The following is a 22,538-nucleotide window of genomic DNA, read 5'->3' on the forward strand; positions in this document are numbered from 1 at the left end:
GGACCTGGAAGTGACATTAGAAAGGGGCAACACAGACGTGGGCAGCAAGTTTGTGATGCTGTTCGCGCAGGGAAAATTAAAAAAGTATAAAATGAGGGAAGGGCTGCATGCACACGACAGGGGGGTAGGGGTGGCAGAGAGGAGGACAGGTGCATGTGCCCCTTACAAAGGCTGCACCTAGGGCAGATACCCCCCTTACTACGCCACTGAAGGCATGACCCCTCCCACCTCCAAAAGATGTGAATGAAATACCTGACTGTATGATACCTTTAGATGTTATGACCAGCCCTAGTTGAGTAGAAAGCAGGTCTCTGGTATAGCCTGGTGGGCAGTGTAGCCAACCATAGAGACAGGGACTCGGGTCTATACCCAACTCTAACTAGTACACTTATGGTGGAATATGTGAACTTTCCAAAAGCCACCCAAATCTCACTGTACTTACATATAGGCGACAGCTGCAGGCATAAGGGCTATTTGGGTGGTGTACAGTTGGGTCAAGTAGGTTTTGGGTGAGTTTTGGAGGGCTTACCATTCAACATAAAGAGGTTATGGTGAGATGTGTATCTGGGCCTTTTTATCTGAAGTTCACTGCAGTGCCCCTGAGGTGCCCCACTGCTCTGCCAGGACGATCTGTGTGGACAGTCTACTAAAAATGCTGGCCCCCCTCCTACATCCCAATGGCTTCGAAAATGGTCCAAAAAGATAGACGTGCATCTAAGAAGTGGCCATTTTCAAAACAAAAAGATAGACATTTTTCAGTTTTGAAAATAATCATGATTGCTACTAGATTTTTGTACATGTTCCACAAAACTTCCAAACTCAGATTTAGATGTCTTATTGAAAATGCCCCTTCACCTGAACTTTCAGACCATTAGGCTCTTCCCCTAGATTTTAAGTAAACTCGGCAATCATGATCATCCTTTTACCACCTTTCCCAAAATAATCCTGTAAAAATGCATAATTGATCATCATTATTTTAAATATTACAATTGGAGATGAGTGGGGGCAAATTATCAATAAAGGTTACCATTAAAACGTGTTTTATAATTAACTCTTGCTATTTTAGAGCACAGGTCCCTTTTTATGCAATGAGCCTAGGGCTCCTTTTACTAAAGTGCACTAGTGGTTTTAGCACGTGCTTAGCGCACGCTACAATGCCGCACACACTAAATGCTAATGCCTCCATAGAGCTTGCGTTAGTATTTTTCATTTAGCGCGTGGTTTGCGCAAGCTAATCTTTTGTGCGTGCTAAAAACGCTACCGCACCTCAGTAAAAGGAGCCCCTAGTTACAAAGAATGAGGGTTAACAGTAAAATAATACTTCTTAATGGAAACTCATATTAATAACTCCCCCCCCCCCCCCCAGTAATCTGTCTAATGCTTAAGCTGGAGTGAAATCACTTAGGGGAACTTTATGGAACCTTCCTAGAATCTGAGTCTTGTTTTAGACATAAGACATTTTTCTATTAATTTTTAGATCATTTTGACTCCCTTTTACAAAGGCAATTAACGCAGCGGGCTGTGGTAATCACTCCGCCACAGAGAGTCAATGGGCATTGGAGCATTTGCCATGCAACAGTCACTACCATACCTTTGTAAAAGGAGGGGGGGGGGGGGGTAGTGTTTATTGTTATGTTCCAAGTTTCCTTTTCAAGGTAAAATACCTGCAATTGTAATTATAAACCCAAATTTGGAAAAAAAAATTGGGGGGGCTGAGTTTTGGACATTTTTTGTCGGTTCATTTCAGAAATTAATATATATGGAATTTGATGAATTCACTTTAAAACATTTTTTTTATGAGCACAAATTAACTTCACATATGTTAATTCAGAGGTTTCATCACATAAATTTCAAGTTTTATTTTAATTTGATGAACCGCTTAATTTAATTGTTACTAAGCGAATTACAACAAAAAAATAACATTTATTTTAACATAATGCATAAAAATTCAATTTAGTGCACACAATTTATGGGGTCAATTCAAAAAAGGTCTCCTAAAACCAGGTACCAAAATTTCATTCACTGAACATGAATTCTAGAACAGCAATTAAGCGCATAATTGATAATATTATATAAAGTGCCTGCTAGAATAGTCAGAATACCAAAGACCCGCCCATGTCCCACCCACATAAACAGACCCTTTGCATTCAACTGCAAATTAATGTCAGTGCTAGATAAGGCTAATTATTGATTAGCTATCACCAATCAATGGCCAATTAAGTAATTAAGTTACATGCAAAAGTGGTACTATCCTTTCCCTTGACTAACAAATGTACTGTACAGTATTCTTATATTTGGTTATGGTTTATTTCATTGCAAAAAAGGCACAGCCTGTTCTCCCCGAGATTGTTCCATGTTTCTGTTTCACAAAAGGCCAGGCTTGTGTGTCTGGAAATAAGCAATATCAGTCTGTTCTCGCAAGTGGCAACTAGCAGCCACAACTCTGGCATAATCTGCATAAACACCAGTCTGGGAAAAAGCAGTCAGTGTTTAAAAATAGCAGCAGGTTGTTAAAGACCTTTTTTTTTTTTTTTTAGGTTTTATGTGGCAGCATAAAAGAAGGGAGAGTTTGTTCGTTAAAGTGTAACAAAAGTTTGACATGGAACAGACCCTGTACAGCTGCAGCAATGATTCAACCCAGGCTTAAGCAATTCTGGAGCAAGATTATATCTATTCAGGCCTGATGGCTGTTAAAAGATCATGAAAGGGCATATCTGTATTGAAATGTGGGTGTTTGCTGGCAAGGAGGGACAGATCCCCATAAGGGCCTACTGGGCCCAGGCTCAGGGGCTCTAAGGTTTGGGAGTCCCTTTCTCATTATCAAGGCGAGATTTGTGTAGCAGCCTGCCTGTACAGTTCAATAGTTGTGTTTTTCAGGAACATGATAAATCTATATATAAACTCTGCTGAAACCCCGACATTCACACATTCACCATTTATTAATGTTCGTATCGATCCTCATTACACTAGCAGTAACTTAATGTTATACGCATATCTGTACAAATTTAAAGCACAGTTGCATATATGTTGTGTTCCATGGGTGATGGATAGTAAAAATAAATTCTTTGCAGTTGCTGCCAAGAAGGGGGAGGGGGCCCACAAACTGGTTATCCCTCCATGTTGGCAAGTCTGTGGGTGAAGTGCATCTTATGGCACCTCTTCCTCCATCTGCATACTATAAATTACGTTCTTAAGATCATTTTAAAAAAACCCTATTTTTATAGTTCTATATGTCCCATAACAACCATTTGGGGTGCTTCTTTTATTTCCCTTCTAGAGGACCATGGCCGGTGCTTCCATTTGGCAAACTAGGTGATTACCTAGAGTGGTGTTCTTCAAGCTTTTGACACCTATGGACTGGCAGAAATAAAATAATTATTTTGTGGACTGGCAGTTGAAGGACACTGGGCTAGGTCGTGCCCATCTCTACCCCAGACCCCGCCCCCATAATAATACTAATTGTAACACCATTCTTTCCATTCATTTTTCATATACAGTGGTACCTCGGTTTACGAGATTCTCAAGATCTCCGAGAATCTCAGAGAGATCAGGAACTAAGACCTTGAGCATGCGCAGATGCTCAAGGCCCAGTGAAAAGGGGAGGGGGGGGGGAAATGAATCAAGCGAGTTTCCCTTACTTTCTATGGATAAACTCGCTTTGATATACGAGTAATTTGGTTTACGAGCATGCTTCTGGAATGAATTATGCTCGTAAACCAAGGTACATACACATATATACGTATACATACATACATACATACACACACACACAATATAATCATATTAACAACGCATAATGTTTAACCACAAAATTAAAATATAGAAAGCACACTATGCTTTTCAATATTCATTCTTACCAGAAAACCCCATGCAAATGCAGGACCAAAAAATAGGAGCCCAAGACCTCGTGTCGATGGGCGGAAGTAACGCGGGGCTGGTAGAGCCCTCGCGTTGCCCGTCGGCTGGGGGAGTAGGCGGGTTAGTGTAGTTAGGAGGAAGGGCAGAAATAGACAGGCATCAATTGGTTGTAGAGCCTGTCAGGGTAGATAGTTTAAATTAATTGGTGGAGTGGCGCGGGGGCGAGGGCTTATAGCCGGCACCCTGGAGGACTCGACTCCTCCTCAGGTCCTCCAGGGCGGTTTTTCCTGCCCTCCCGCCCTCTGTTTGGGGTGGCTATAGTAGTTTGGGGGATGGCGGATTCCCGAGCTACAGGGTCAGGAGGCTCATCAGGTGATGAGTGTTGGGACGGCAGGGAGCCGTGCCCGGTGGGTCAGGTGACCCGGAAAAGGGGCATGAGGGTCATGCCACCCCTCTGACTCTTGCTGTGGTGGCAGGGTTGAGGGAATAAATTAAGACACTCTATAGCTCGGGAGGTTTTGGTTTATTCAAGTTCATTATGTTAATGAAGTTAAATTGTTATATGTTTGGTTAATAAACTGAGCTGCGGCTAATTTTACCAACAAAAATGACTCATTAGTGGGTTTTTTTGAGAATTAAGAAGGGGGTAAAGAAAGGGGGTTGGTGGTTATGTGTATATATATATATATATATATATGTAGGCAGACAGCAGGGTCTATCCAGATCCCGCTGTTACTAAAAGTTCTAATATTTACAAACAAACCCTAAGGTGCAAGACTCTGCAAGCAGTACAATCCCAGAGGAAAACAAACAAATGCATTTCTTCCTGAACAGACAGTAGATGTAAATCAATCACTAAATAAAAAAATAATAGCATTCCCCCTACCGTTGTCTCTCTCCCTCCATGCTGTGCCTTGCCTTCTGGCCTGCCCCCCGGCGTTCTCTTTGGGCCAGTCAACGGTGCGATCAACGCGGTGGCTTCGGGCCGGCTCCCTGAGTGCTGCAGTGCACAAAGCTGTGGGCGGCAGCTCCTCACGCGTGTCCCGTGCCTCATCTAGAAGCCTTCCTTCTGACGTTGCGACATCAGAGAGAAGGCTTCTGGTTCAGGTGCAGGACGCGCATAGGAGCCTTTTCCCACGGCTTTGTGCACTGCAGCACTCAGGGAGCAGGCCCGAAGCCACTGCACTGATCGCACTGTGGACCGGCGGCTGAAGAACACTGTCTTCTGCCCAATGGACATGCCAGCCTTGTGGACCAGTAGAAAAGTTCTGGAGACTAGCACCGGTCCACGGACCAGCGGTTGAAGAACACTGACCTAGATCGCTAAACTTTGGAGGCAGCAGAGTGTGTACCTGAAAAAGCCCTAGAAGTGGCAGCCTCTGACCTCCCACCCCTACCATTATGACTGCTACACTGCTGCCACATCTCCCCAGGACTGGCAGAAGCAGCAATAAAAGAGAAAAGCATGTTATGAAACGGGGGCGTAGCCAGCTCTCCAAATTTAGGGGTGCCCAGTGATGGACTGAAGGGGCAATGCATTGTGATCTCCTGCAACTGCCCCTTTGCCTTGTGCACATGCTGCTTGAGTCCATGGTTGACGATGACATTCACTTCGTCTCACAAGTTAAATCTGCATTTACTGCCCCCACTTCTCCTCTCCAAAAGGTTTCCACCTGCCCGGCCAGCAAGGACCTACAGAGCACCACTGCATTTTTTTTTTTGCAAAATGCCCAAGAAGATCTCTTTTCCAAGTTCTGATCACTCTCAGGAGGTTCAATTTCTCCAGGGAGTTTTGGTGACAGCTTCGCGTGCTTCTGGCCTTTGCTAGGAATCGGACTACTCTGCAAATCACTTTTCAGAGTCCAACAAGCTTTCCTTAACAGAGAATTACCTCCTTTTATATAGTGTATGAGGCAGTCGCACATGGCTCTTCTGCCCACCCTCACATACCCATCTTCCTTTCAGGATAGTGGACTTTCTAGGGCTTCAATGAATGCCCTGAGAGCATGCCACTTTTGATTGCTGCAATCTGATTAGTTGAACAGGCATCAAGAAGAAGCTACTGTAGTTTCTGTCTGCTGCCTGCTCAACCAATCAAATTCACAGCAGTGCCATCAGGACTTTCAGGGTGCTGAGTGAATCCCCCAGCCTAGCTGTGCTTTTGTTTAGTTTTTGTTCGATGCAGTTTGATTGGTTGAACAAGCAGCCGCTGCTCAAACAATCAAACTGCACCAAGTAAAAAATAAACAAACAAACAAAAAAAAGCATTCACTGAAGACCCTGAGGGTCCTGACAGCATGCCACTGTTGGTAAATCACATATTACACAAAATTTAAAGCTAGTTGTTGATTTTCCACATGAAAAATTGCACCATATTTTTAACTAGTGCTTTTTTTTTTTTTAATCTCTGGTTACTTCCTCTTAATTGTGCCTCAGAGTCTGTTTACTTTTTCTGAAGAAGGAAAAAAAAATGATGATATGTATTGTTGTGTATTGTTGATTGCTGCACACATTTTTGCCTAAACAAAAGATGGGCAAATTTCAAACATGCTGCCTTTTTTGAAAATTGATCTCAGAAACATTATATAGCTTTGAGGTGTGGAGAACATGAAATATCCACAGGGCAATTATCAAGACAATAACCATTTACTGACTCAAGCAGAAATGTGGCCATTTTGCTGTTCTCATCAGTCCCTCCAAGACACAGTAGCCCCCAAACATTGGCATCAACATTATAAAATAATTAGGGTGATAAACACAGTACAAATTATTTCTCCTTGATCACAGTGAAATAGCTTGCTTGGTATTGGGGGTGCTCAGCAGTGCACCCACACAACTGGTTCCTATGTCTGTAAAGGCTTATGAAAACATTTGTCAGCCCTGGCCTAGCTTCTCACATCCTAGGATCAGAGCCCTAGCTGCATGGAGGTTTATATTTTGTTTATAAGTCTGTATCCAAGATACAAGCACATTTATGTTCAAACCAAAAGTAATTAAAACGGAACAGTTACTGCTTGTGTTGCATTTTTGAGCAACTGTAACTAAATACTTGTTCAATGCCAAATCACAGTAAACAGAATTAGTCACTGTATTTTTACAAAAATACTCTTGAAAAAGTTCGTTCAGTTGACCTGAATTAATGGTTAATGCTCTAGAGTCAAGTGCTGCACTGTTCCAATGGCACCACCTAGTGACTGGCCTTGGAAAAGCAATGATGATAGCTCCTGAAGTTGCTCCATCTCATACTTTCCAACTGTTCTCTAAGCCACAAGAGGTTGCCGACGTCCTTATAGGGTTACCATATGGCTTCAGAAAAAGAAGGATGGATTGAGACTTCCATATTTTACTTCCATTGCTTTCAATGGAAACAAAGCCCAGTTGCCTTTATCTGTCCTCCTTACTTCCATTGTTTTCAGTAGAAGTAAAACACGGATTTCTCAATCCATCCTCCTTTTTCTGGAGTCATATGGTAACCCTAGATCAGGGGTAGGGAACTCCGGTCCTCGAGAGCCATATTCCAGTCCGGTTTTCAGGATTTCCCCAATGAATATGCATCAGATCTATGTGCATGCACTGCTTTCAATGCATAGTCATTGGGGAAATCCTGAAAACCCGACTGGAATACGGCTCTCGAGGACCGGATTTCCCCAATGAATATGCATCAGATCTATGTGCATGCACTGCTTTCAATGCATAGTCATTGGGGAAATCCTGAAAACCCGACTGGAATACGGCTCTCGAGGACCGGAGTTCCCTACCCCTGCCCTAGACTCTGATTATATATGAGATGCTGTTGTGGAAGAAAATCAAGACACGTAGTAGAAGCTGTGTGTAACACCTCCAAAATGGGATACTAAGCACTGAAGAGCCCATTTGGTTGCATGAGAGTACGCAAACATTTTATATTCAAGTTTCAAGTTTATTTGAGTCTTGATATACCGCTTTTATAGTCAGGGCTACAATAGTTGAGTGGGACTGAACTAGGGGCCAGGCCCCCCTTAGCCAATTCAGCTGGAAGTGTCTCCATTGGAACATCAATTGGAATACAGCAGAGGTCTCCGTTGCACCTCAGACAACATGTATTAAAATTAAAACCAATGAATAAATATACAATGGTACCTCGGTTTACGAGTGCACCGGTTTGCGAATGTTTTGCAAGACGAGCAAAACACTCAGCAAACTTTTGTCTCGTAAACCGAGCACTGCCCCGATAAATGAGCACTCAGCAATGGTAGCCCAGGGGTGAGTACCTGCCTGCGGGTGCTGCACAGCAATTTGAAAGTGGTGCCTTCCTTGCCTCGGGGACCCCATGCGGCTGCCCTCCTGCTTTGGCGATGCCTCTGCCGTCCATCAGCGCTCTCCCGGCTCCCATCTAAAATGGCCGCCATCCTGAATGAGCATGCGCGACTTCACCTCTCTCCTCTCCTAAATCAGACGCTGCCCCGACAACACGCTCACCACGTACAAGCACGCAGGACATCCTGATTTAGAGGTGAAGTCTGATTTAGGAGAGGAGAGAGGTGAAGTCGCGCATGCTCATTCAGGATGGCGGCCGTTTTAGATGGGAGCCGGGAGAGCGCTGACGGACTTCAGAGGCATCGCCAAAGCAGGAGGGCAGCCGCATGGGGTCCCCGAGGCAAGGAAGGCACCACTTTCAAATTGCTGTGCAGCACCCGCAGGCAGGTACTCACCCCTGGGCTACCATTGCAAACTTCGGTTGTGGAACGAATCTTCTGAGTTTGCATTAAAGCCTATGGGGAACTTTGCTTTGCAAAACGAGCGTTTTGGATTACGAGCATGATCCTGGAACGGATTATGCTCGTAAACCAAGGTACCACTGTATAGAATATATATTCTAGCCAACTAAAGAAATGGTACAATAAAAAGGATAAACAGATGAGCAGATATAAGATGGCAGCAAAGGGTTGTTCTGGTTCTGTCCCTGGTACACTTTCTCATTATTCTCTAATTCTTCCAGCTACTGACTTCCACTAGCTAGAACAGGTCCCGGTGTAGCCACCTACTCTACAAAGATCCGATATCTAGTCATGGCTTCATGCATGCAATTCTCGCTGTTGCCCTCAGCTTCTGCAAGGTAGAACAAGAGCTGAAGCTCCTTAATCCCTTATCGAGCGATGGTGCGCCCACATCTGGAGGACTGCGTCCAATACTGGTCGCTGTACCTTAAGAAGGAATGGCGATACTCGAGAGGGTACAGAGGAGAGCAACAAGGATGATAAAGGGCATGGAGAATCTTTCATATGCCGAAAGGTTGGACAAGCTGGGGCTCTTTACCATGGAAAAGCGGAGACTTAGAGGGGACATGATAGAGACTTTTAAAATCATGAAAGGCATAAAGAAGGTGGAGAGGGAAAGATTCTTCAGACTAGCGGGGACAACAAAAACAAGAGGTCATCCAGAAAAATTGAGAGGAGACAGATTCAAAACGAACACTCTTGCCTGCCTCCCATACCACCCCACATAGGAGCCAACCTTTTAAAATTATTGGGGGTGCTAAACCCAATGAAAATTACTTCCCCCTTGACACAGTCAAGGACTTTGTTCAATATTGGGGGTGCTAAGCACCCACAGAGCTGGCTCCTGTGCCATCCTATGCTGAATTGATTCCAGGAACTGGTGCACTAGCAATACTATCATTGACAGTCAGAAATATCCAACTTTAATGATGCCCCACTCTCGGTGTCCTGTAAAAGTAGACATTTCAGACCTTTGATGATAGCGTCAAAGCTAGCTGCAGGGCAGAGCCACTTGGGAATGAGCGGAACTGTAGTTTTCCCACCCCTTTACAATTATGGTAAAAAAAAAGTCATTTATGTCCATGTGCCCTAGGTGCTATTCTGTAAGGGCACATGCAAGTAGCTCAGTGTAGAGCAGGGGCTAAAAGAGCAAATAGAAAACAAAAATGAGAATGTTATATGGAGCCCAGGTTCCGCAATGGGATAGAAAAGGTCGTTCCAGAGACCTGTGATTTTGAAGAGAAGAGATTTTCCCAGTTTACCTGCATAGAGAGGGGAAGGATAGTTTATATCTTTGGGCGGGTCTGGTGGAGTCAGGACTCGAGGAGTTAAAGGATAGTGGGATTAGGGGAGGAAGGATGCCGTGATTGATCTTAAAAGCCAGGCAGGAGCATTTGAAATGGATTCTGGAAACCACTGGGAGCCATACTGACAGATCGAAGGTGCATCAAGCTCAGTATCCTGTTTCCAGCAGGGGTCACAAGTAACTGGCATAATCCCAAAGGAATAAAATAGATTTTGTGCTGTATATCCTAAAATAAGGAGGGGATTTTCCCATCCATCTTAATATCAGCTTATGAACTTCTGCTTTAGGAAATTAGCCAAACCTTTTTTTAAACCCTGCTAATTGCTTTCACCGCATTCTCTGACAATTAATTCCAGATTTTAATTACATGTGGAAGAAATATATTTTCTGGTTTGTTTAAAATTTACTACTTAGTATTTTCTCTGCATGCCCTCTAGTCCTAGTATCTTTGGAAAGCGTAAACAAGCGATTCCAAATCTGCCCTTTCTATTCCCCTGCATCATCTCTTCTTCAAGCTGAAGAACCCTAGGTATTTTAGCTTTTTCTCATAGGAAGTCGTCCCATCCACATTATCATTTTCATTTTCATTGCCCTTTTCTAATTCCACTATGTCTTTTTTGAGATGCAGTGGCCAGAATTGCACACAATATTGCAGTTGCACCATGAAGCAATACAAAGGCATTATAACATTCAAAAATAGCCATTTCTCTGTCTCCAACTTTGGACGTCTTGCAGGAAATGTCGAAAGTTAGACTTGGATGTCCTATCAAAAATGTCCCTCCACGTGTTAGTCAGCTCCAGAAACCCAGAAATTCTATGCCATGCCTGGACATGGTCCAGCATTGAATTCCAAAGTTTAACACCAGTGGCAGTCAGCATAACACTGATTGCTACCAGCTGAATATCAGGTTTTCTGATTTTAAGTCCTAATTCCATCACCACCTCAGAACCTACCTCCACACCGGCAAACCACTCCCTCTCCTGCGCCTACCTCAACATACGCTCTACCAGAAATAAAGCTCAACTACTGAAAGACTGGCTAACTGGACTTAGTATTCCTTACTGAAACCTGGCTCATCTCTAACAATAGAGACCAACTGAAAGGCAGTATAGTCAACGAGTTTTGAGAGTGGTATTCTGGCTTTAAAGAATAAAACAGGGTAACAAACCCTTGAATAAATAATCCTATGCATAAATATATTATATTATAATATTGAAACGGGATATCCTCAGTGTGAAGAATTAGCAAGGGGAGGAGAACCTCCAGCACTTAACACACCAAGGCAGAGGCAGCAAGCCCCTACCTGCACACCATCACTGGATATCACATGTGAGATATCCAGTGATGGTGGCCCCCACCCATCAGAAAGGCCACCATCTAGACCTTATTTCTCTCTCATCCAAAGACCCTCAATCCTCTCACATCAGCCAACTTCGAAATACACGCATCAACAAAACACAGAAAGAATTACCCAACAACAACCTTCAGACCCTCCCTCAATCCCACAGAATTCTGGTCCCAGTTTGACCTACTATCCAACCCAAACTCAGAAACAGATTTCAACTCTAACTGAACCACCTTCAGCAATCAGATCCTAGACAAAATCGCTCCACTAAAGAAAGGCAAATAAAGACGACACCTAATAGACAGCTGGTACGACACAGAACTAACCTCACTCAAAAGAAAAGCGCGCCAACTGGAAAGAATCTGGAACAAAACAAAGAAGGAAGAGGACAAAGCAATATGGAGATCCAAAATCCATGAATACAAAAGAATCACCAAGGAAAAACGACATACCTTCTACTCCAATAAAATAGGATCTCCCGCTACCAACAGTAAAGAACTATTCAGATTAATCAACTTGCTACTGGAAATTGATCACCTCGAAAGATCCTCCTCCATACAACTACCTACCACTGAGAACTTTGCACTTTACTTCAAGTCAAAAGCTCTCAATCTCAGAACCTCCTTCCAAAACCCACCTTCCAGCCCCCTCCCAACTATCATACCCACAACCTCTGATTCGACCCCAGTAGACAGGAGCTGGAGTCACTTTGAACCTCCCTAACTGGTTCCTATTTCTCAAACTCTACAATAAATACACCAAAACCTTTTGCCACCTAGACAACTGCCCACCCTCCATCACGAGAGCAGCCCCCACCTCCTTCAAGATCATGCTCTTTGACTGCATCTCTCATCTAATGACAAGTGGCGAATTCCCAACATATCTTGGCCACATCCTCATCTCGCCTATTGTAGAGAACCACAGAGACCTCATATCAGCAACATCCAACTACAGACCAGTAGCCAACATCCCCTTCTTCACCAAACTGATGGAAGGTCTGATTAACCATGCTCTTACAAACTACCTAGATAAATTCTCTATATTTCACGAGTACCAGTCAGGATTCCGCTCATTCCACAGCACCGAAACAACAGCCTCCATCATAGATCACATTGCACAACTACTCAGCTCTGGGAAACACGCACTGATACTCCAATTCGACTTTAGCAGCGCCTTCAACCTGGTCGACCACGACAACCTACTCAGCTGTCTACACACCATAGGTATCTTGGGCCACGTACTTAACTGGTTTAAATGCTTCCTAAAAAACTGAACCTACCAAGTCATCAGCGAGCAAACTTACTCCTAGGCTTAGACCAACCCCTGTGGTGTTCCTCAGGCTTCCCCTTATCCCCCACCCTTTTTAATATGTACAAGGCCTCCTTAGGACAGAAACTATCCAAACTGAACCTCCAATCTCACATCTACGTGGATGACATCATAATCATTGTCCCCATCTCTGCACTGTCAACCGAAACCAGTTACTTTGTCGCATCTATCATCAACCAAGTAGAATAATGGTCAGCAAACTCCAAACTAAAATTAAACCCGGAAAAGACCAAAATATTTATGGCTTCCCCAACAAACCAACCAATTGCATCTACTATCAACCTAAATAAAAGAAACTTCCCAATCAATCCAACCATCAAAATCCTAGGTGGAACCCTTGACCAGCATCTGACACTCAAACCCCATATCCACATCCTAATCAAAAAATGCTTCCATATACTGTAAAAACTCCGCACGCTAAAACCATTATTCGACTTCACTTCATTCAGGCTGTTGGTCCAATCTCTGATCCTAAGCACACTGGACTATTGCAACATAATCTACCTATGATCTCACAAAACACCCAACAAGAAATTGAGACTTATCCAGAACACAATTGTCCGACTTATCTTTAGCTTGAAAAAATCTGACCACATCACCCCATACTACAAAAAAAAACTCCACTGGCTACCTATAGAGACAAGAATAATTTTCAAATTTAGCTGCCTCTGCTTCAAGACTCTTTTCGGCACCGCACCCACCTACCTCCTGAAACACCTCACCCTGCGGACAAACTCCGCTTCTCACGCAGAACACTGCTGTTCGCTTTCCTTTCTCCCAAAGGATGCAAATTCATAAGATTCCTCAACAGAACACTCTCCTTTCAAGCAGGGGTCTGGAATAACACCTTAAGTGACCTAATCCTGAACTCTAACATACCACTCTTTCAGAAAATCACTAAAAACCCACCTATTCGACAAATTTACGTGATCCTCTAAATCTGCACGACACCTACCTCATCTTACACACCTCTTCCCCCTACCCTATGCCACCTCAACACACTTCTGTCTTTCTACCCCTACCCAATTCTAATTGATGTTACCTTGCTGTCCTTACAGCACCTCTTGTACATCGTCTTGAACTGAAAAGGTATGACGGAATATAAATAAAGCGATTATTATTATTATTAATAAAATGTCCTGTTTCCTCTCATTTGTACATCTTTAATATCTATTGCGAATTTTGCAACAAGTACATTCCTGTAACCACTGTGCTCAGAACTTTGGCTCAAATCTTGTACACATGCTGACTTTTCTTCACTTTAAATTTATGCTGACCTCCTTTAATTCTGTTCTTAGGCTGGTCAAGCAAGACTACTATATTCAACTAACTCCCTTTCTTCCAACCCCCGCCATCTCTTTGCCATGCTGAACTCACTCCTCAAAGTACCCCCACCTCCGACCCCTCCTTCTCTCTCTCCCCATGACAAGGTCCACAAGATCACCCTTGAATTCACTGCAAAGTCACATCCTTCTCCCCTACCCACTATCCACTCTCCTGACCTTCAAACTTACACCAACCCTTCATCCTTCACCCAAACAACTCAGGAAGCTTCCCTTGCATGGTCCCATCCTCTCAACCCTCCAACTACCACTGACTTTTCTTTCTTCTCTAAAATCACAGAGGAAGAAACTGCACAATTTCAGTCTTCAGCCAAACCTCCTACATTTCCCTCAGACCCTATTCCTATCCCTCTACTTGACCCCATCTCTACATCCCTCCCATCTGCCATATTCTCAACCTATCAATTTCCACTGCCTTCAAACATGTGATGGTTAAGCCGCTTCTCAAAAAAACCTCGCTGGACCCCACCTGCCCATCCAATTATCGCCCTGTCTTCTTTCTTCCATTCCTATCCAAGCTACTTGAGCATGCTATTCTCCGTTGCTACCTTAACTTCCTATCATCTCGACAGATTCTTGATCCTCTACAATCAGGCTTTCTCCCCTAACATTCCATAGAGACTGCCCTCATCAAAGTCTGCAGTGATCTGTTCATGGCCGGACCCTTCTTGACCTCTCTGCTGCCTTTGATACTGTTAACTCCTTGATACACAGTCCTTGCTTGGATTCCACAAATCTATTCTTTCTTGACTGTCTCCTACCTCTCTCATTGCACCTTTAGTGTATGTGTTGGTGGGTCCGCTTCTGCTGTTACCCCACTAGTGGTTGACATACCCAGGGTACTATCTTAGGACCTCTTCTTTTCTCTATCTACACCTCTTCCCTCAGTGCTCTGATCTCCTCCCATGGCTTCCACTATCACCTTTATGCTGATGACTCCCTATATGCTGATGATATATCTCTCTACACCTGAAATTTCACCTAAAGTCCAAGAAAAAGTCTCTGCCTGTTTGGGTGACATTGCTGCCTGGATATCTTGTCATTTGAAACTAAACATGTCCAAGACTGAGCTGCTACTCTTTCCTCTTAAACCCTCTGCTCCTCCCCCTCTATTCTCCGTCTCTGTAAATAATACTGTCATCGTTCCAGTCTCCTCTGCTCACAATCTCAAAGTTGTCTTCAGTTCTGACCTTTCATTTTCTACACACATCCAACATACTGCTAAGGCCCATCTCTACATCACCAAAATTTGCCCCTATCTCTCTGAGCACACTACCCAGACTCTTGTCCACACTCTGGTAATCTCACACTTAGATTACTACAATCTACTTCTAACTGGTCTCCCGCAGTGCTGCCTTTCCCCCCTGCAAAACTCTGCTGCACGACTCATCTTCCCTATCCACCTTCACATACAGTTCAAACTCCTACTGCTGACCTACAAGTGCGTTCATTCTGCTGCCCCTCAATCTTTCTTCTCTTTCCTTATCTGCTCCTCAGATAAACTGCACTTAGCTGTACCCTTCTCCTCCACTGCCAATTCCAGACTTTGTTCCTTTTATCAAGTTGCCCCTATGCCTGGAATAAATTACCTGAGTTTGTCCACCACGCCGCTTCCCTTACCATGTTTAAAATCAAACTGAAAACACATCTTTTTGATATAGCCTTCAATCCTTAACCCTACCCCCCCTCCCACTGCCCATCAACCTAGCCAGCAGATTAACCATTCCCCCTAACTGTTTCCATGACATCCTGTTTATCTGTCTTTTCTGTTTAGATTGTAAGCTCCTTCAAACAGGGACTGGGGAAGGGGTAAAACGCGGACCTCACGGACCTGACGGACCTCGCGGATCTAAACCCGTACGGCCTTAAAAATCTGAGGTCCGTGTCGGTCCGTGTCCCTGCCGCTTGTACTTTCTGTCGCTGACAGATATTGATTGAGATTTGAGCGCTGACGGATCCTTCTCAGCATAGGGAGGGAAAAGTGTTAGGATCCGTCAGCGCTAAAAATCTCTTTGAGGTCTGTCAGAGCCAGAGACTAGTGCTGGACTTTGGAGACTTCTTTTCCATAACGCACGTCCAAAACCTATGTCCCTGCTCTCTTGGCTTCTGCTCTGCCGCTCCAGCACTAGTCTCTGGCTCTGACAGACCTCGAAGAGATTTTTAGCGCTGACGGATCCTAACACTTTTCCCTCCCTATGCTGAGACGGATCCGTCAGCGCTAAAATCTCTTCAAGGTCTGTCAGCGACAGAAAGTACAAGCGGCAGGGACACGGACCGATACGGACCTCAGATTTTTAAGACCGTACGGGTTTAGATCCGCCAGGTCCGTCAGGTCCGTGAGGTCCGCGTTTTACCCCTTCCCCAGGGACTGTCTTCTTGGTAACTCTGTACTGCGCTGCGCACATCTGGTAGCCCTATAGAAATAATTAATAGTAGTAGTAGTGTAAAGAGTTTCAGTCTGTGGGAAGCAGAGCTGATTGTGATGTCATAATGCCTCATTCTACCACTGCCTAAGAGCCAACCTCATCAGTGATGTCACAATGGCTTAACTGCCCTGTACTCCCCTCTGCCCTCCAACCCAGCCAAAAGATTAACCGTTCCCCTTAACTGTATCCATGACATCCTGTTTCTGTCTTGGCTGTTAAAATTGTAACAGGGACTGTCTTCTTTCGAGCAGGGACTGTCTTCTTTGTGACTCTGTACAGTGCTGCGCACATCTGGTAGCACTATAGAATTGTATATATCATGACTGTCCTAGAATGAAGAGAACTAATCTCAAGCCTTCTTGCAATGTTTTCTTGGTTGTTGTTTTTTTTAAATCCTGAATACAGTATGTTTGCATGTTTTATTGTACGGTTGTTTGACACCTGCTCTTTGAAGGCTTGCTGTGTTGTAATTGCCTGACTTGAGCAGAAATATCTGAATAGATGACTTATAAATTCCTAAATTAAACTAAATTGCATGAGGTTTTTTTTAATGGCTAAGAATACTTAGTCCTTTTTGAATGATCTTGCAGAGTAGGTGATGTCCAGACAACTCACAGTGAAAATTCTGAAGAAGTTTGCAGGAAAACCAGTGTTTTTCTGGTAGGTGACTTATATGGTACACAGCAATTATGCAAGCCACAAACCCACAGACATATCTGTGTTTCTAGCTTCCGAAATTAAATTGAATGGGAGGTAGAGTGTTCTGGTCTCTGAGGAATATTATCAGCCAAGAATCACTATGGAAGGAAACGGTTTTCTTTCCTGGATAAAATGAGTCACAATGATAATTCATTTGTGCTGTCAGACAAAGCTTAGAATCCTTCCCATGCTTAACACAGACACGAATATTGCGCATTACCCAGAGGGTTACTATTAACTGCGATTCCATCTCTTCTTTTATCAGCCTTGAACTGCGTATGTGTCTTTGTAACACACCATTGCCATAAAGAAAGAGAACAATGTTACTTTAGCTCTGTGAGAAAAGAGAATGAGGAATGATTTCATAGCAATGTTCAAATCCATTAAACAGGTACAGGAGATGTTACAATAGGGGAGAAGTTCTACATCAATTTTTCATCGTCCCTGGGGATATTGCTAGATGTGATAGACACAAAGATCGGTATTGCATTTATGCATCTAGGTAGGAATTGGGACATTTATGTCAAGATGTGCACAGTTCCCTTAATGTTTTATAAAAAGCTCACTGAGTGTGCAGCCTTTTACAGAATACACATAATAATAATAATAATTTTATTTTGTATACCGCCATACCCAGGGAGTTCTAGGCAGTTCACAACAGATAGATGAATTACATACAGTGCGACTGAAAAAAGAACATAACAAGGCAATCGTAGGGTCAAACTAGTTTACATTGACAATTTGGGTGAGGGAAGGGCTAAATACAGAGCACATACAGTATGTACTGTAAGCGAATATAATTGAATTTCTGAGAAGGGGGGGACAAAGCATATTAGATGAAAGGGGGAGCAACAATCTTAGAGGGGTGGGGGGGATTTGGTCTGCTGGAAATATATGTGCATATGCTGGCACATCCAACAGGAATAGTCATGATAAAAAGAAACATGTTTGAAAAAAGGTGCAGGATCACTTGGGTTTTTAAAGCTATAAGTGACAGCCCTTATACATGTATATGCCAAGTTGTCCAATCTACACTTATAATTACTGACACTTGCATGCTTAGGAAAGTAGTTATTAAAGTGCATTACAGCTGCAGCACATGTTATTTGCTGCTTAATGCATATTAAGTGACAATAACATTCTTTACATTACAATAATCATATATTACTATAAGTTACTGTGGGATTTATTGAAAAAATTTCTTACCTGCCTATTCATAGGCGGTTTATAAAATACAGGCACATACAATAATTGCGCACAAACAAACAACAAATACTCCAATTTCCTGACATGGCCAGCCACATATTAGTAAGAATATTCTCATAGATCGAGAGTAAACAATCATTTAAATGCTTCCATGAATAAAGCGGTTTTTAATACCTTCTTAAATTTTTTGAAAATCCAAAAGAACTCCTCAATGGTCCTGTTAAATTGTTCCATAAAGTCACTCCTGCTAAAGAAATGGCAGATGCTCTTATGCTTTCATAACATACTTTCGAAAAATCTGTCAATGACAGTCGTATCGTCCCCTCAGACCGTAAGGTTCTGAACAGTCACTGTGCCAAATACCAAGGAATGCCCTGATGGATAATCTTGAATACCAACAGATTCAAGTGAAAATATCAAGTTTGCTCAAAAAAATCATAAATGCCACAACCCTAAAGAGAGCAAACTGATACAATATATTCTGATTATTCAGACCTCATACACCCTGGACGTTACTCGAAGCACTTTCATGCCCATTCCTGGAGTGGTGTATTCAGCATCGGTCTGATATACATTAAGAAAAAGATATGCATTCAAAATAGTGTAAATATGAAGAAGCACTTAAGCCCGATGGTTATTCAACCGTTTCACCTTAGTTTCCTCAGGGGCCTTGCTACTTCATTCACAAGAGATTCTTCATCACATCGCACATCAACTCTTAATTTACCTCGTATATTTTATTAGTTTGCTCTCTTTAGGATTGTAACCTTAAATACCAACTCTATTATTTTGTAAACTAGTCTTTAAGCCCGTTACATTAACGGGTGCTAGAATAGATGTGTCTGTCTGTCTGTGTTTCTTTATCTCTCTCTCCTTGGCCGCTGTCTGTATCCTTCTGTCTCCCCCTCCCCCCCGAGCAAAGCTGTCTGCCCCCAGCACCCACCTCCCCCCCAAATGTCTCTCCATGGCCCTCTTCTGTCTTCCCCCCAGAGCAAAGCTGTCTGTCCCCTTTCCCTATCTCTCCATGTCCCCTTCTGTCTCCCCCCAGCACACCCATCCCCCCAAAGCAGCCCCCTATCCCTCTCCCTCCATGGCCCCTTCTGTCTTCCCCCCCAGAGCAAAGCTGTTTGCCCCAAGCACACCCCTCCCCCCAAAACAGCCCCCTTTTCCTCTTCCGCTGACTCTCTCTCTGGCACCCTTTCTCTGTCTGTCTTTCTGTCCCTCTCCCTGCCCCTGTGTCTTTCTTTCTTTCTTTCTTTCTGTCTCCCTCCCTCCCGCTGTCTGTCTGTCATTTTTCCCCATTTCCCTGTGCAGCAGCATTTCCATCCCACTTCCCTATGCAGCAGCAACAGCATTTCCCTCCTATCCCCCCCTTTCCTGTGTAGAAGCAGTAGCAGCATTTTCCCCTACTCCCCCTTTCCCTTTTCTTCCCTTATCTTCCCTGCTCCATTCGGCCCCTCCCCCTTCTTTTACTGCCGTTGTCGATCCAGCCTGCTCCTGATCCTCCCACCGCCGATAAAGCTCGGGACTCCAGCCGCGTAGAAACATAGAAACATAGAAAGATGACGGCAGAAAAGGGCCACAGCCCATCAAGTCTGCCCACTTCATTTACCCACCCTATTAAGTCTGAGTGCTAATGACTTAGTTCCTTAACTCGACCGTCGTAGGGATCCCACTGGATGTCCCATTTATTCTTAAAGTCGAGCACACTGGTGGCCTTGATCACCTGCACCGGAAGTTTGTTCCAGTGATCTATCACCCTTTCTGTGAAGAAATACTTCCTGATGTCACCACTAAATTTCCCTCCTCTGAGTTTGAGCGGGTGCCCCCTTGTGACTGAGGGTCCCTTGGGAAAGAATATATCGTTTTCCACCTCTACACGACCTGTGACGTACTTGAATGTCTCGATCATGTCACCCCTTTCCCTGCGCTCCTCTAGGGTATAGAGCTGCAGCTTGCCCAGTCTTTCTTCGTATAATAGACCCTTGAGTCCAGCGACCATCCTAGTGGCCATCCGCTGGACCGACTCAGCTCGAAGCACATCTTTCCGGTAATGTGGCCTCCAGAATTGCACACAGTATTCCAGATGAGGTCTCACCATGGTTCTGTAGAGTGGCATTATGACTTCAGGTTTGCGGCTGACGAAGCTTCTATTGATACATCCCATCATTTGTCTTGCCTTGGATGAGGCCTTCTCTACTTGTTTGGCAGCCTTCATGTCTGCGCTGATGATCATTCCCAAGTCCCATTCTTCTGAAGTCCTAGCTAGTATTTCTCCATTCAAGGTGTATGTTCTGCATGGATTTCTGCTACCGAGATGCATGACCTTACACTTCTTAGCGTTGAAGCCCAGCTGCCATGTTGAGGACCAGTTTTCCAATGTGATCAGATCCTGTCATCAGAGACACGGCAGAGGAAATCGGCAGAGAAGGGCGTGAAGCAGCGTGTTTAAAGTGCTGCCTACGCCGCTGGAGCCGGGAGGCGAGGGAGAGGGCAGGGGGTGTTAGCGGCCGGCAGAGGTGGAGAGCAGGGAAGGGCACCCATGCCACTTGTCTTGCCTCGCATGAGGCCAGACTGTAAGCCGCGCACACGCACTTCCTATGTGTGCTACAGCTCACGGAAAACGGACGCACGCGTAGGAAGTGCGCATGCATGGCTTATCGTTTTATTATATTAGATGATGATACATAATAAATGTAAATTGAATAATATAGCTTGTGGGAGCCTTAAACAGCAGCAACCTGAATTCATGAGACTGCTTCTAGGGGTTGCCAGAGCCATTTGAACTCAGCGATGCTAGAAGCAGGAGCAGGAGCTCTTGTCTTGAACCCCTAGACGTTGTTTGGCTTCTCTCAGGAGCAAGGATGCAGATTTTCAGAAACATGTTTCACCAACTGCTTTTACTGTATTTCCCAGCAAAGTATTCCAGAACCCAAGTGTTCACAGTTTCTCGTATGCTTTGTGGCATATTCAAACGTTGTGGAACAATTGGATAGGACCACAGAAGAAGGTTATTATTAACCGAAACACGGACCATGATACCTTTATACCTTCGAAGCAAGGTGTATTTTTAAACTATGTACACTGATTTTTAATTTTCCATAGTGACACTCCAGACTACATGTTGAATTTAATAAAAATACCCCCCTCCCAATGACAAATACAACCTGATCAGCAACCATACGAGAATAAGATTCTCAAATCCTAGAGGAATCAAATTCAAAATTATTCACTCAAGGTCCTTTCCATACCTGGTAGCAAAATGGTGGCGTCCTTTACCAGAACAATTGAGGAACACCCCATCCAACCATAACTTTCGTAAAGGCCTAAAAACCGATCTATTTGGAAAATATCTTACTCCCCCTCCCTCCCCAAACAGGCTACAACAAACAGAAACCAAACAAGACAAACCACCTCTCCCATCTGGATAGATGATCAAGCTCTCTACATATCCATCACCCCACAAACCAAGAAAGTAACACCAATACCAGAATCCATAATGTCAAGATTACAACACCAGATATGGCCAGTCTTCTCTCCGATCCATATAGCCTAATAAACGCCTACACGAACACAAACCAAGATATCTAGGTCATGAACCCTAATGAAATAATGTAAATCCTGGACATGGCCAGGCTCTTCTAAATTGTAAATTGCATTGAACTTCTGGGGCATATTAGCGATCCATAAATAGTAATATAATGTATTGTGTTATTTGCTATTGTAAAATCTGAAATACACACATTCTTTTCCAGCCTACTCAAAACTGTGTGCTGTGGACCTATAACAGCAATTACCCCCACCCTTTTTTCCAAAACCGTAGCACGGTTTTTTAGCACCGACTGCGGCAGTAACAGTTCAGACACTCATAAAATTTCTATGAGCATCAGAGCTGTTACTGCCACTGCCGGCACTGAAAACCGTGCTATGGTTTTGTAAAAAGGAAGGGGGCGGGGGGAGAAGGGTAAAGTCTTTCAAAAATATTTACATGCACTGATCATTTAAACACAAAAATGTCACTATTTTCACATATAGAAGTCACACAAGCCTTCTAAAATTACCTCCTTAAATTGCAGTGAGGCAAATGTAGGTTTATTTATCCATTCATCCAAACATCTGCCGTCCCAAGGCAGTTACAAAAATTCAAAGGAAAAATCCTTCATCCATAATGCATATTGTACAAAAAGATTCGCTGAACAATTCAAAACACAATTACAATCATATCTACAATTCATTAAAAAGCAGAGTAGGCAAGAAAACCATTCACC

The 22,538-nt window shown here is 43.6% G+C and overlaps 1 long non-coding RNA gene across 1 annotated transcript in view; it reads right to left on the minus strand.

The window, feature by feature from the left end:
- Nucleotides 1-2,140: 2,140 nt before the first annotated feature.
- The window catches only part of LOC117362027, a 58,947-nt gene continuing 38,549 nt past the window's right edge, over nucleotides 2,141-22,538 (minus strand). Inside the window, exon 3 of the long non-coding RNA XR_004539786.1 lies at nucleotides 2,141-3,357. This is a non-coding gene — a long non-coding RNA (uncharacterized LOC117362027). The remainder of the gene's footprint in view (nucleotides 3,358-22,538) is intronic.

The sequence above is a fragment of the Geotrypetes seraphini genome, chromosome 6 (assembly GCF_902459505.1).
Source record: "Geotrypetes seraphini chromosome 6, aGeoSer1.1, whole genome shotgun sequence".
In the NCBI taxonomy this organism is placed as follows: domain Eukaryota; kingdom Metazoa; phylum Chordata; class Amphibia; order Gymnophiona; family Dermophiidae; genus Geotrypetes; species Geotrypetes seraphini.